The following is a 12,774-nucleotide window of genomic DNA, read 5'->3' on the forward strand; positions in this document are numbered from 1 at the left end:
GTACAATATCATTTAACTGTGTAGATGGTTCTTCTTACTCTTCCAGACATTTGGCAAATGGGAAAATAATCCACTGGCTTATTCTTGCCTTCACTTCTTTAGTGAGCTGGCCATTAGCGGATATTTAATTTCCAAGATAGATGAAGTCATCAACTTTTTTGTACTCTTCTCCATCGTACATCTGCCAGTGTTGACAGCATTCACTCCTATCTCTATTATCTTGATCTTCTGCATACTGATACGAAGTCCCCCTTTAGCAGCTTCTCTTTTATGGTCATAAAGAGTCTTTTTATTCAGTCCAAGTTGGTATTCATTATGACTATATCATCTGCAAAAGTCTTGCAGCTTCTCTCTTGTCCAAACAATACCAGTGTCCTCAGCAGCAGTTGCCACTCATCTCATCACAAAGTCTATGACAATGTAGCAGAGAAGTGGGGAATAGTATTCAACATTGCTGTGTGCCAGTAATAATCGTTAACCATGCCAGGTCTCCTCTCTCTCTCGATGCAGCACGCAGACTTGTCATACAAAGCTTTTATCAAATTAAAAATCTTTGCTGGAATTCCATAGTGTCTCAGGATTTTCCAGAGAGTTTCTCTGTGGACATGATCAAATACTTTCATAAAATCAAGGAAGTGAAAAGCTTTCTCAGTAAGTCTTCTTGAGGTGAAAATCTGGTCTGAACACAACCTGAGCCAGTTTGTTCTTCCCTGAGTATTTTATCAGCAGCAGTTTTCATCCTATTCACAATCATAATGCAAAACATTTTTTGAGGTACAGATAGGAGTGTCACCTCTCTCTGGTTATCACAAATATGCTGGTCCCCCTTTTTAGGAATTTTACAGATGACACCTCCTCTCCAATCTTTAGGGCAAATCTCCTTTTCCCAAACCCTTCTGTACAATCTGCACATGTAATTCACCAGCACTTCCACTCAAGCTTTTAACAGTTCAATATCTATTTTATCATAGCCGGGTGCTTTACTACTCTTCAGTTGATATAGGGCCTCAGGTACTTCCTCAGAGCCAATTACTTCTAGTGAGATAGGTAGGTCCGCTGTCTGCAGGATTCAACTGGAGTTTTGGGGATTACAGTGCAGCCAAAACTGGGATTTAGGTGCCCAAGTACTTTAGTGGATCTGAGCCCAGGGACCTGCAGTGTTTCTATTGGGTAGGAGCCTCTGAGAAAAGAGGAGGTATTGTGCAGTGGTTAGGGCCCTAGCTTGGGACTCAGGAAACCCCGGTTTAATTCCCTTCTCTGCCACAGAGTTCCTGTGTGACCTTGAGTAAGTTGATTTTAGTGGGTGTTAGGAGCCTAAATATCTTTGAGGATGTGGGCCGTATCCTCTTAGTTCCCCATCTGTGAATTGGGGATAATAGCACTCCCCTACCTCACACAGGCATTGGGAGAAGAACTACATCAGAACTGTGGTGCTGTGGTAATTGGGTGGCACATAATTATGTAAGAGGCACAAGATGGTTAGTGTTCTAGCCTGCCCCTTTGTTTCATTAAGTACTCTGGAGACAGAGTTGTATAGAGAGCAGCAGCAGCAGGGAGGAGAGTGGTGGAAAGGCTGGTGATGTGATCCTTGCAATACTTTCTCTGTTTTAATAGAAGTTGGCCCTTTTGCGGTGGGAATTGAACGTGGTGCTTTGTGGTTCTTCAATACACAAGTTACATCAAGTGATATCTTGACCCTGCGTAGTTTGTGAGTGCTGATGGGATCACAGCACGATGTAAAATGACTGCAGGAAATACATGTCAGGCACAGACTTTCCTGACTGAAACACCACCTGTCACAGAAGCACTCAACTGACCACACACATTTCCCCCCTTAGTATTAATCTCAGTAGTATTAATGGTAGCACTTAGAGACCCCAGTCAAAAGCCGAGTCCCATTGTGCTAGGTGCTGTACAAACACATGGTATGAGACAGCCCCTGCCACAAAGAGCTTACTCTTTAAATAGATGAGACAGACAAAGGGTGGCATAAAGGGAACAACATCCAAGCAGAAGATTGGAAAGGGAGGCAGTGGGAGATGAAATAATTTACCTCAGGTCACGCAGGGAGTCTGTGGCAAAGCCAGGGATTGAATCCATATCTCCTAGGCCAGTTCATGAACCACAAGGCCATTTTTTTGTCACCTGCTTTCTGTCTCCAGGATAATTACACAAACACAGGTGGAGGCTACAACATTAGTTGCAACACTTATCCACTGCTGCGTATTCCCAGTTGCTTCAACAGTGGTGTCATCCTCCTCCTCCTCTCCCCCACCCCATCCCACCTTCTGAATACGTTCCCTGCTGCCCAGTCTCATCAATCTCCTGAGGACGCACAGCTACTGCAGCACTGGCTAAGCCAGAGATGGGTTCAAGAGTCTGTCTGGGGGAGGAGGAGTGTCCCTCCATTTAACTCTAAACCTGCCCACCATTGCTTACCTCAGCTGGTGGTGCAGCAAGCTTGTTGGCCTGAGTGAGGAAAAAGTGGAGAGAGGATACATAGACCCACACCAGCCAATGGGGCCCAGAACCCCGCCCTGAGAAGTTAGAGGAAGGAGTAGCCTGCTGCTTTGGGCCTGGGGGTGTACTAAGGCTTCGATGCATGTGGTTCTCAGGGCCTACAGTGTTCTGAGCCTCAGGGTCCCTTCTCTATTCTTGAGCAGATTTCAGCACCATCTGCTCAGTTCTGTCTTTGGAGGAGTCACCCATGTGCTTTTGTCTCTTCTGGCAAAGCCTGACTACATATGTCCTCCACTAGGCCTCACAGACCCTGAGGTAGCAGGAAAAGAGGAGGCACATTCTCAGCCTTGCACTGCAGCAGCCCAAGACACAGCCCCCGTCTGGACTAACGCACTTCCCAAGGTCGCAGCTGATGCTAGAGGTCAGATCTGCGCTTTGCCTCTGAACTGAGACAACCAGCTGGCCTGGACTGTACAGGCAGCACCAAGCAGGACAGCGCAGAGGGGGTGTCGATGGGTTTTAATATGGAGGAGATAAATTAGTCTGGGATGATGGAAAGGGGAGGTTTCCTGAACTCCCTGACGACTACAGTGGAACACCGCAATTGTGAGCCATTGTGAGAAAGCAGCAGGGGTGGGAAAGGCATGTGATCCCACTTATTAGCATCTAACCAGCAGAACTGGCGAGCGGGATTTTATCAGCATACTTGAAACGTCCCCAGATTGTGCTGTACCTCCTGAACAAACCCTTCCGTCCTAGCCCCACCTTTGGCCTAACAAGCTCAACATCCGCTGGGGCTTGCAGCAGCTACAGCCCTTAGCGGAGGTAGAGCTGCCTTGCGGCTGTGCTTGACTCCGCTTCTTGGGATACATCTGCCACCCAACAATTCCCCCACTGAGTTTAGCGTAACAGTTTCGGCTGCACTGCTGGCCAAACAGCAAACTTTAATTACCCATTCCTGCTAAACACCTGGTCTCCATTGCTAATGCTGTACACACTCACAGGCTGCCTGCACTGGGTCTTGCGCCGCAGTGAGCACAACACATACTTAAATAAATAAGATTAATTGTGTCCAGGATGAGACCTCTTGCTGAGGGGAAGGGAGAATGCCAACAGCGAGCAGCTCCACTGGGAGAAGCTGGAAGGGAGAGCTGGGAGCCAAGCTTAACTGGAAAACATTCTTTGCAAATCCGATGGCAAATACAGGCTTCCCTCCTTTGAATGAGGTAATGTGGTCTAGTCAGCGGACAGGCACTGGACTGGGAGCCAGGAGATCTTGGTTTATTCCCAGCTCAGCCACTGACCTGCATTGTGACACTGGGCAAGTGGCTTCCCCTCTCCGTGCCTCAGTTTCCCTTCCCCTTTGTCTGTCTTGTCTATTTAGACTTTAAGCTGTCTGAGGCAGGGACTGACTCTGTGTTTGTATAGTGCCTGGCACAATGGGGGCACTGAACTCAGTTGGTGCCTCTAGGTGCTACTGTAATAATAATTTTAATAAAATCAATTTCTTGCATTTCAGTTATTTACATCTCCTCTTAATGACCTAAGGGTCATCTTAGATTGGAAGCTCTTAAGGGCTGTATAGCCAGCACCTGGCACATGGTGGGTGCTAGAGAAATATTGGGATTGGAGTCAGGAGGCCTGGGTTCTATTCGCAGCTCTGCTACAGGCCTCCTGGGTGACCTTGGGTAAGACAGATCCCTTCTCCGCGCCTCAGTTTCCCCGCCTGTAAAACAGGGATGATGACACTGCCCTCCTTGGTAAAGCGCTTTGAGATCTACTGTTGAAATGCTGTAAGAACTAGGTATTACTGTTATTCCTGTAAGAGGATTGGAGAAGGGGAGTCTCTTCCTGCTATGCTGAGCTTATTCCACTGGATGGCACTGCCTCCTAAGGAATTAAAAGACCCAGGGCCCCAACACTTTTTAAATCAATCAATAAATACATTTAGAGAATTAAAAGAGAATGAAATGGTGGTGAAAGGTTCTGCTTGACAGGTCCCTGGAGCGTGAAGCCCTGTACTTTATTTCCAAGACAGGTACAGAAGGGGTAGGGCCAGACACAGAGCAAGCTTCCTACACACTGTCTCCCTTGCCAACCCCTTGCTACTGTCCTTGAGGATCCATCCCTAGGGGTGAGCTCATCTCCACAGCCACCTTAATCCTCAGCCTCTGTCCTGAAACTACCCGTGCCAGGGCTAGTTAGCACCAGTGGCTGTCGGACTTTCCGCACCACCAGCGCCCAATCAGCACAGAGTGCACTGAGACCTCCCCACCCTCATTTTACAGAACAGCTGTCACTGTGGTACCACATTGGCACTACAAGCCCTGGGCCTCACTGGGACTGGGGACCTAGACACTGAAGGCTCTGCACTCCACTCCCACTCCCCTGTCACCCCAGCACTGCTGTGCATTAATAAAGACCAGCAGGCTCAGTCTGGGGTCACGCACCCTTTGGTACCCAGGAAAGAGACCAGCTCCTCCCATTGGCCCAAGAGGGAGACCTGCCAGCAGGATGACAGATCTCTGTGAACAAGTTAACTAGTATCAACTCTGCTAGTGTCAGAAAATAGCTGGGCTCCACCCTAAAGCACAGACTTGGTGAGAGCGCTGACCTCATGATTAAAAGACCTCAGTTCAAGCGGATACAGGTCCAACTTCAACAGCAGAGCTAGCCCTGATGAGCATGCAACAAAAGCCCGTGCTGCAGACACACAGACATCACGATCCCCTGCCAGGGGGACAGATTCCAGATCCATCATTCTACTTCAAAACCAGAGTTCACTGCCTCTTGATGAAAGAGAATCCCCATTCACGGACAAGAGTAGCGGAGCTCTTACGATGCTATATGAGGCAGTCACTAGAGGGCAACCTGACCCCGTGTTTAGCCAGTAGATTATAAATGCACTGCCTGAAGCAGCATCGAAACAGGCTTTAGGAAGTACTGCAGCAATAGCTGTGCGGTTGGCCTTTGTTGCTCACCTCCGGAAGAATGAGTTCCCTCTCTCTGTGATCTAACATCAGACATACTCAGCACAGTGGTGTTTAATGCCCTGGAATATTTTAATATCAAAGTCCCCAGGTTTCCCGCATACCCAGCCGTTAGTGTAGATCACACAGAAATGAGAACAAACAGTGCTCCAGGCTCCCAGGACCACACTATGGAACATTCACCTAGAGGGACATCTGAGGATGAGGAGAGTTAACATTAACATCAGAGCCTTTGTAGCCAGAAGCAAACTCAGGCACCACCCAGGGGCAGGTCTACAGCCACTCACACTAACTTGCCTTAGTCGTGCGTGCTCATATTGAAAGTGACCCTCAATTCTCAGCTGCAGCTGCCTGGCTATTCAGGAAAGGCGATTGCTGCTGCTTCTTCCATTTGCACCCCCGCCCCTACTAGAACTTGCCCTATATAACGTGGGGCATTGGAGTGGCTGCCTTTATGTGAGTCCTTCAGCTGGAAGAGCCATCCTGTTCCGTGGCCAGCTAGGAATGGTGCACAGCAGTGGGACAAGGGCACATTCGTATTACATGGATTTTGTTCTCTCATGGTTTTGAGAGGGGCAGTGCCCCAGTGACATAGTTCCAGCTCCTCTTCCCTCCCCCCTCCTAATTCAGGAGCCCTTCCCACTTCCTCAAATTCCTCTGCCCACGTGACTGTACTGGGAAAGTGCGGCCTGGAGGCACTCAGGTCGTTCCCAGAGTTCCTCCTGTTAAAGCACCTGTATGGCCCATGGCAATTAAACTGAGGAAAAGAAATCCCCCCTGTGACAGACCTTTCATATTGCAGTGCTGTGGGCATGGAGCTCCTCATGACTATGTTCCTCCTATTGGGGTCAGAGGTAGCATATCACAGCTCCACTCCTCCTGAGTTATGAATGGTCTGCTAGCTGACCCAGTCCTCTTGACTTCCTGTAGGGGTGGGCCTTGAGACCTGCTGGGCTTGCCAGCTGATACTACAGTACATTGATTGATCTCAGAGTAAGAAGCCAGGCAGATTTATCCCTGCCCTGCTAGGCCAGGCATGTATCCTCAGAAGGGACTGCACCAAGCCTGCAGTTGGAAGCTATCACGGGAAGAGGTGAGGAAAGCAGGGTAGATGAGGCCAATGCTTAGACAGAAAAATAAAGAGGAAGAGGAAAGCTGAGGACTCCCAGACCCATGTGAGCAGCCACAAGTCATCTCCCACAGGGCAGTGCTGTCCCCTCAGCCTGGGCACCATTAACCCTCCGGGAGAGGCTGCAGGATTAGGACCCTGCAGTGGCAGGATAACTGACACAGAAGTGAGTCAGTGAGCAGCAGACAGGGTAAAGCATAGCTGATTGCTGCCAGCTGGCCATCTGCTGCCTGCACAGGACCTAGAGAGGACATGCATCCTAAATCCATGGTGCCCTCCCTCCACCCCAGTACCCCGCAGATCACATCCCAACATGACCTGAGGGACAGTGGGGGCAGGCAGGCAGCATCTGGGAAGTGTGACTCTGATTAGGGTGGCAAGGGTAGCACACAGTGCCAGTGACCCAAGGATTTGGTGGTGGTGGGGGGGGGGCTTGGGGGGGATGGTTTTGAGGGATCAAGCCCAATATAGTGTTAATCCACCCCTGGAGACGGGGGAAATGTGATCACACCCACCCAAGAGCCATTTGCTTTCAGCTCTGCCCCTTTAAAACATTCCTTACTACGACAGATTCATTAGTTAATGTTTGGAAAGTGCTTTGAACAAACACTACAGTGTAAGTGCTTGGTTATTTATTGTTATTTCGCGCCTGCCCCTGTCTGCACCCCTTGAGGCCTGAACTAAATTCACAGTGTTTGGCCCTGGAACCTTATCCCTTTCCTGTCTCTCACTCTCAGTCCCCTATACCTTAAAAACACCTCTGGGTAGAATAAGCACCCCACTCCATAGTCCTAGGAGGGAACCACTGATCCATGGACCCCAGGCAGGGAGATCTTTCCCTGGCATAGAATCACGTATCCCTGCTGGACAGGCCACATCCCAAGGAGGAATCCACAGCTCGGAAATGATGTGGCCCCCCACCACCATAGCATAAGTGCATCACACTTTGGAATGGATTTTAGCCTCCCAACACCTTGGGAGGTAGGAAAGGATTATCTCCATTTTATAGATGGGGACTTGAGGCAGAGGATAGATTGGCCTGCCCAAGACCACACAAAGAGTCTGTGGCTGAGCCAGGAACTGAACGCAGGTCTCGTGGGTCCCCATCCAGAGCCCTATTTGCTGATCCATCCTTTCTTGCCATGATTGTCCCTTCTGGGAGCTGGTCCAGGGGCCATTTCACTCCTGACTCTACTTTCGTATGACACTATTATTAATACCTAGCTCCAACCTGCTAGTGCTTTGCATAATTGCCTTCTTCTGTTCTCTGGCTCCAGGAGTGTTGCAAGGCGCTCTGCTACTCTGGTGAGGGGGACCTTATAAGCCCCTAGCTCAGAGGATGGCTTTTCCAACCAGGGAGAATTCACTCCATCCTTCTCCCAGTCTGTCTCAGGCCTGGCCATGCACAGCCACCAAGGAGAGGCCAGCAACTTCCGAGAGCCACCAAGGGACGGGGCAACAATGCAGTGGGGATGGAGAAGCCACCGGCTCCTTTGGCACCTCCCAGTCCCATTCTTCAGGACTGGGCAGCTCAGGCCTCTCTGTCCTGGTGAGGCTGGCAGGAACCAGGAGGGGGAGGGGGACAATGTCTCACCCTAGAGGAGAAGCAGGTGGAGGAAAGAGTAGAATGGGAGGATGATCATGCCCCAGAAGAGTATGCCCATGTGCAGACCTGCCTTGCTCCTGGTACGTGGGTGTGTGATGCCCATTGTAGTAACAGGGCCCTCAGCTCTGAGCCTGTTCTCTGCTGAATGGGCTCCTGGCCTGCTCTGGAGCTCCATCCCTGCCTCGTGCCCTCGTTCTCCATGCAGGCCCCTTTGCCGCTGCTTGTGGAAGGGGTCCCTGGAGGATGAGTGGAAATGGAACACCAGGCGTCTGTAATTATCTCTGTGATGAGGCATCCCACTGGCTTGTTCTGGCAGCTTGAAACACGCAGATCAAAGGGCCAGTGCAGGCTTCCTCTGAGCTTTGATACCAGCCTGCAGGAGGCAGCAGTGCCTGCTGTGCACCATGCCAGCGTGGAGCAAAAAAGGGAGAAGAGCAGGGGCTGAGAGGGAAAGGAAGAAAAAAGGGAAAGAGGAAGGATGAGGTCCTGGTGCCCTGCAATCAGCTCACTGTGCTGCCAGGCCATTTCGGATCCCTGGCCCCATCGCGCTACGAGGGTCCAACACGAGCTGAATGAGCTTGAGATGAATGCTCCTACCCTGCCAAGTAGGACTCGGGAGATCTAGGTTTAGATCTCCAGACCCAGCCTCTTGTTCTCTGGGCTGGTGGGGGCCGGGAGTGCTATGAGGACAGCAGAGGGCACAGAAGGAAGTGAGCACCTATCTCCCATTGCTGACTCAGGAGTAGACAGCCTTGACTCCCCTAGCCAGCTGCATCTGCTGGCTCTGTCCCCCATACTGAGAACCAACGGGTAATCTCTCTGCTATTCCAGCAGTGTCCTCTGCTCAGGGCATGGGGTGAGGAGCAGCACTCGGTCATACTCCCAGGCTCCAGGAACCTGATTCTTCATGCCATGGGCTGCCATTTCCACCTGTCGCTAGGTGAATCCCATTCGGACTTGGAAGCGCCTTACACAGAAATGCCTGCTTAAGATGCAGGGCAATGGAGAGGCAGACCCTGGAAATCTGGAGGATAGTTAATTAGCAGAAGGATTCTTGCTGGGATGAAAGGACAGGGCAAGTGGAAGGAGCTAGGTGGACAGTGTTGGTGGACTGCTGGGTGTCCGCTGAGAAGCAGAAGTGAGGAGGTAGAAAGGTGGGAGGAGGAACAGGACAGGCATGGATTGAGTGAGGTCCAGAGGGGGAGGGAAAGCGAAAAGAGCTACAGGGAAAAGAGTAAGGGAGAGAGGACAGATCTCACTGCCCTAGGGGTGAATCCAAACTAGAGAAATGGCAGCAGAAGCTCAGCAACCCCAGGAGCTCCAGCTTGATACAACATCTGTGACTCAGTGTTGAATGAAGGGCCGTATTCTACAGCCTGGTCAGGTTCAGTCTCCCAGCACCCCAATGCGGCACTAGGGGGAAGGAAGGGGGTTGTGGAGCTGTGTCCTTCCTAACACAGCCGTGCTGCATCACCCCATGGCTTTGTGTGTGCGGTGCTCCCTGGGGAGATACAAGCCATGCCCTTTGTACTTCAGGGGAGTGAGTGATATGCAGCAGGTTGGGGGAGAGCTTGGCCCCAGGAATGGGAAGTAGATGCTAATTCAGAAGACTGTGGAGGAGGGAAGAAAAGGAGTGTAAGAGAATTGGGGGAGGGAGACAGCTAGCTAGCGAAAGGGAGGAGAGAAGAGCGCGCTGGGGCAGAGAGGGTGTTTACAAGTGACCAGAGGAGATAGCTGTGGAATTTTAATGCCAGGCCCCAGTATTGATCAGTGCAAGATGCAGCAGGCGGGTGCGAGAGTCAGAGGAGAGAACTGCAGTGCTATTAATACAGAGGACATACTGTAATCCATCAGTGTCAGCCCGGGGAGAGCCAACCTGCTGCTTCAACCCCTTCATTCCCAGAGCGCTGTTCTGCCTTTGGCCCAGTCGCACAGCAGAATTAACCCTGCTGCTCCCACACATCAGTTCAAAGCGTCTCCATCGGCAGAGGAGGGGTGGGATTCTAGCCTATCTGGAGTGGCAGGTTCCAAGCTGGCCTTCTGGCGAACACTGCTACACAAGCCAGCCAGGTTTTCCTGCCCAGACTGCTGTCCTGTGGGAGCAGGTGGATTAGGGGCGCCAGTGGTTAGTGCCCTGCGCTGCCAATGTGGGAGACCCGGGAGCCGTCACAACCTGTCTCCTCCGTGCTGGGTTAGCTGCTGAGGCTGTTCACTCAGGCTGAGGAGGAGCAATGGCTTTTGCTGTGACCTTTCCAACAGATTCAAAGACAGCTGGTTACCAGCTCCCCCTTCAATCCAGAATGGGGCAGCTACAAAATAGAAGTACTGCGGCTGCAAGTCTGTCTTTTTTTGGGGCGGGGGGCTGGGACAAGGAAATTGGGGCTGGGGGGAAGCCAGGAATTAGTCACTCTGGTGGCACCTGCACTGTCAGGCACAGGGCACCGGCGACCCCAGCCCACTAATTCTTGTGTCACCAGGTTGCGGGCACCAAAGCTCTGCAGTGTCATGGCCATCCAGCCCCGAATCCATGAGCCTCCAGGAACGAGCCATGACAAGTCCCCTCCGCCCCCCCAGCATCTAGGCTAGGACTAGGAGCAAATCTAATATCCCCCTCCCCTATGAGATCGTCTCTGGGTTTTTCTTACTGCCACTTTCTCTGCCATTTCCCCTACCTGCCTTGCCCCCTTTTCCCCCACAGCCCACCCATGCTGCTGTCAGGATCTGTGCCTCCCAGAGTACTGTTCCTCACCACTCCCTCCACAGGCATCTGCAGCCTCCTTCCCCCTCGCAGCCCTCACTTGCTTTGGCTCCTCCTCACAAGCACATTTCCTCCGACCCTCCCTGTGGGATTCTGAACCCCCTGCAAAGGCTTTGTTCATATGCTGGCCGTCCTGTTTCTGTGAGCCAGGGGTTCAGTTCCACTCCTCCTGGTTTGGCTCTTTCACACAATATAGCCTAGTGGTTAGAACAGGGGACAGGGAGTCAGGAGAGCTGGGCTCTATTTCAGGGTCTGCCACTGCCTCACTGTGTGACCTTGAGCAAGTCTCTTTCCTCATGTGCCTCTGGTTCCTTCTCTGGTAAGGAGGCCTACAGAGACTATGGCACAGGGAGACTGGGAGCCCACAGGTATTACTGTTTGCAAAGTGTTTTCATGTCATCAGATGGGAGGGGCCAGAGAAATGCAAAGTGTTCGTAACCAGCATCATCAGTTTAATATTAGCAGGGCTCTGGACGCACACTCCCTCCCCTCCCCATTGGTGCTATTCACGTACCTGCAGGGTTTTCACTTTTCACCAGCACCATCCTTTCCCCTTGAACAGCAAACAGCAGGGATGCGGGCTTGCCCACACCTGCATGGCCTCCGAAGCCTGCCCTAACCCAGCATCTCCTTCACACAACAGCCCCTTTTTCTTGCCGATGGATGTGCTGGATCTGCCCTCTGCTGACTTTGCTTTACCCACTCTGCCCTTTGTGTCAGAAGGGACAGGAACCCTGTGTCTCCTCCTCACATTTCTCATCACTGTCTGTTTAATTTCTCTGGCTGGATTTTGCCCTTTACTGGGTTTTCTTCCCAGCTCTGGTATAATCAGGAGCTATCTCCCCACTACCTTTTGCTGCCATCCAGTGGCTCTCTATTTGCTTAATGCAGAGATTCTTCCTTCCTGTTTAGCTGTGTGTCACCTCATTCCCCGGCAGCCCCTACTCAGCATCAGGCAAAGCTCCGGAAGGCTTGGTGGTAGTTCAGTCACTCAAAGCACCTCCTACTTTCCTGGCTGTGTCACGTCCAGAGCCCTCTTGTCAGGCCATTTCCCCTCTCCACTACCTCCTGGTTCCAGCCAGGCCCGCGTTCCATAGACAACAACCTTTCCTTGCAGGGTTTTAGCACTGTTGCTTTCAGCTGGAACCAGGAAGCAAACAGCCTGCAAAAGTGAAACTGAAAACAAAATGACAACTAACTAGCCCCATCGAAGTTGTGTGTGTGTGGCAGGGGGAGGGAGATGTTGATGATAGTGGGGGTTCCTTTGAGTTTAGGACAAAAGTTTGAGGATCCAGTTTGAGTTCCAGTTTGGGGCAAGGGATAGCTCAGTGGTTTGAGCATTGGCCTGCTAAACCCAGGGTTGTGAGTTCAATCCTTGAGGGGGCCATTTAGGGATCTGGGGCAAAAATTGGGGATTGGTCCTGCTTTGAGCAGGGGGTTGGATTAGATGACCTCCTGAGGTCCCTTCCAACCCTGATATTCTATGATTCTGGCTGCACATCAGGGAGCGGGGATGGGGTGAGTTTGAGTTTTGGGCACAGACTTGGTAACTCAGTTAAATTTCTGATGAGCCAGTTCACCCCATCCTTGTTCCTCTGCCTCATTCCCCTCCAGCGTGGAGTTTCTTCTCTATAGACACTGACTGCCAAGGGCAGCTGATTCCACTCACACAGGCATCCTCCCTCCTCCCAAATTGCCCACAAATATCTATCCCCATCTCTGCCCCAAATTTTCCAGTCATGCTTTGGACATCTGAAGGTGCCAGGATGTAACAGGCCCAGACAATTAACACAAAGGGTGTATATCGGAGGAGGATCCCCTTGGGGTCTGG

This window comes from Natator depressus, chromosome 1 (assembly GCF_965152275.1).
Source record: "Natator depressus isolate rNatDep1 chromosome 1, rNatDep2.hap1, whole genome shotgun sequence".
In the NCBI taxonomy this organism is placed as follows: Eukaryota; Metazoa; Chordata; order Testudines; family Cheloniidae; genus Natator; species Natator depressus.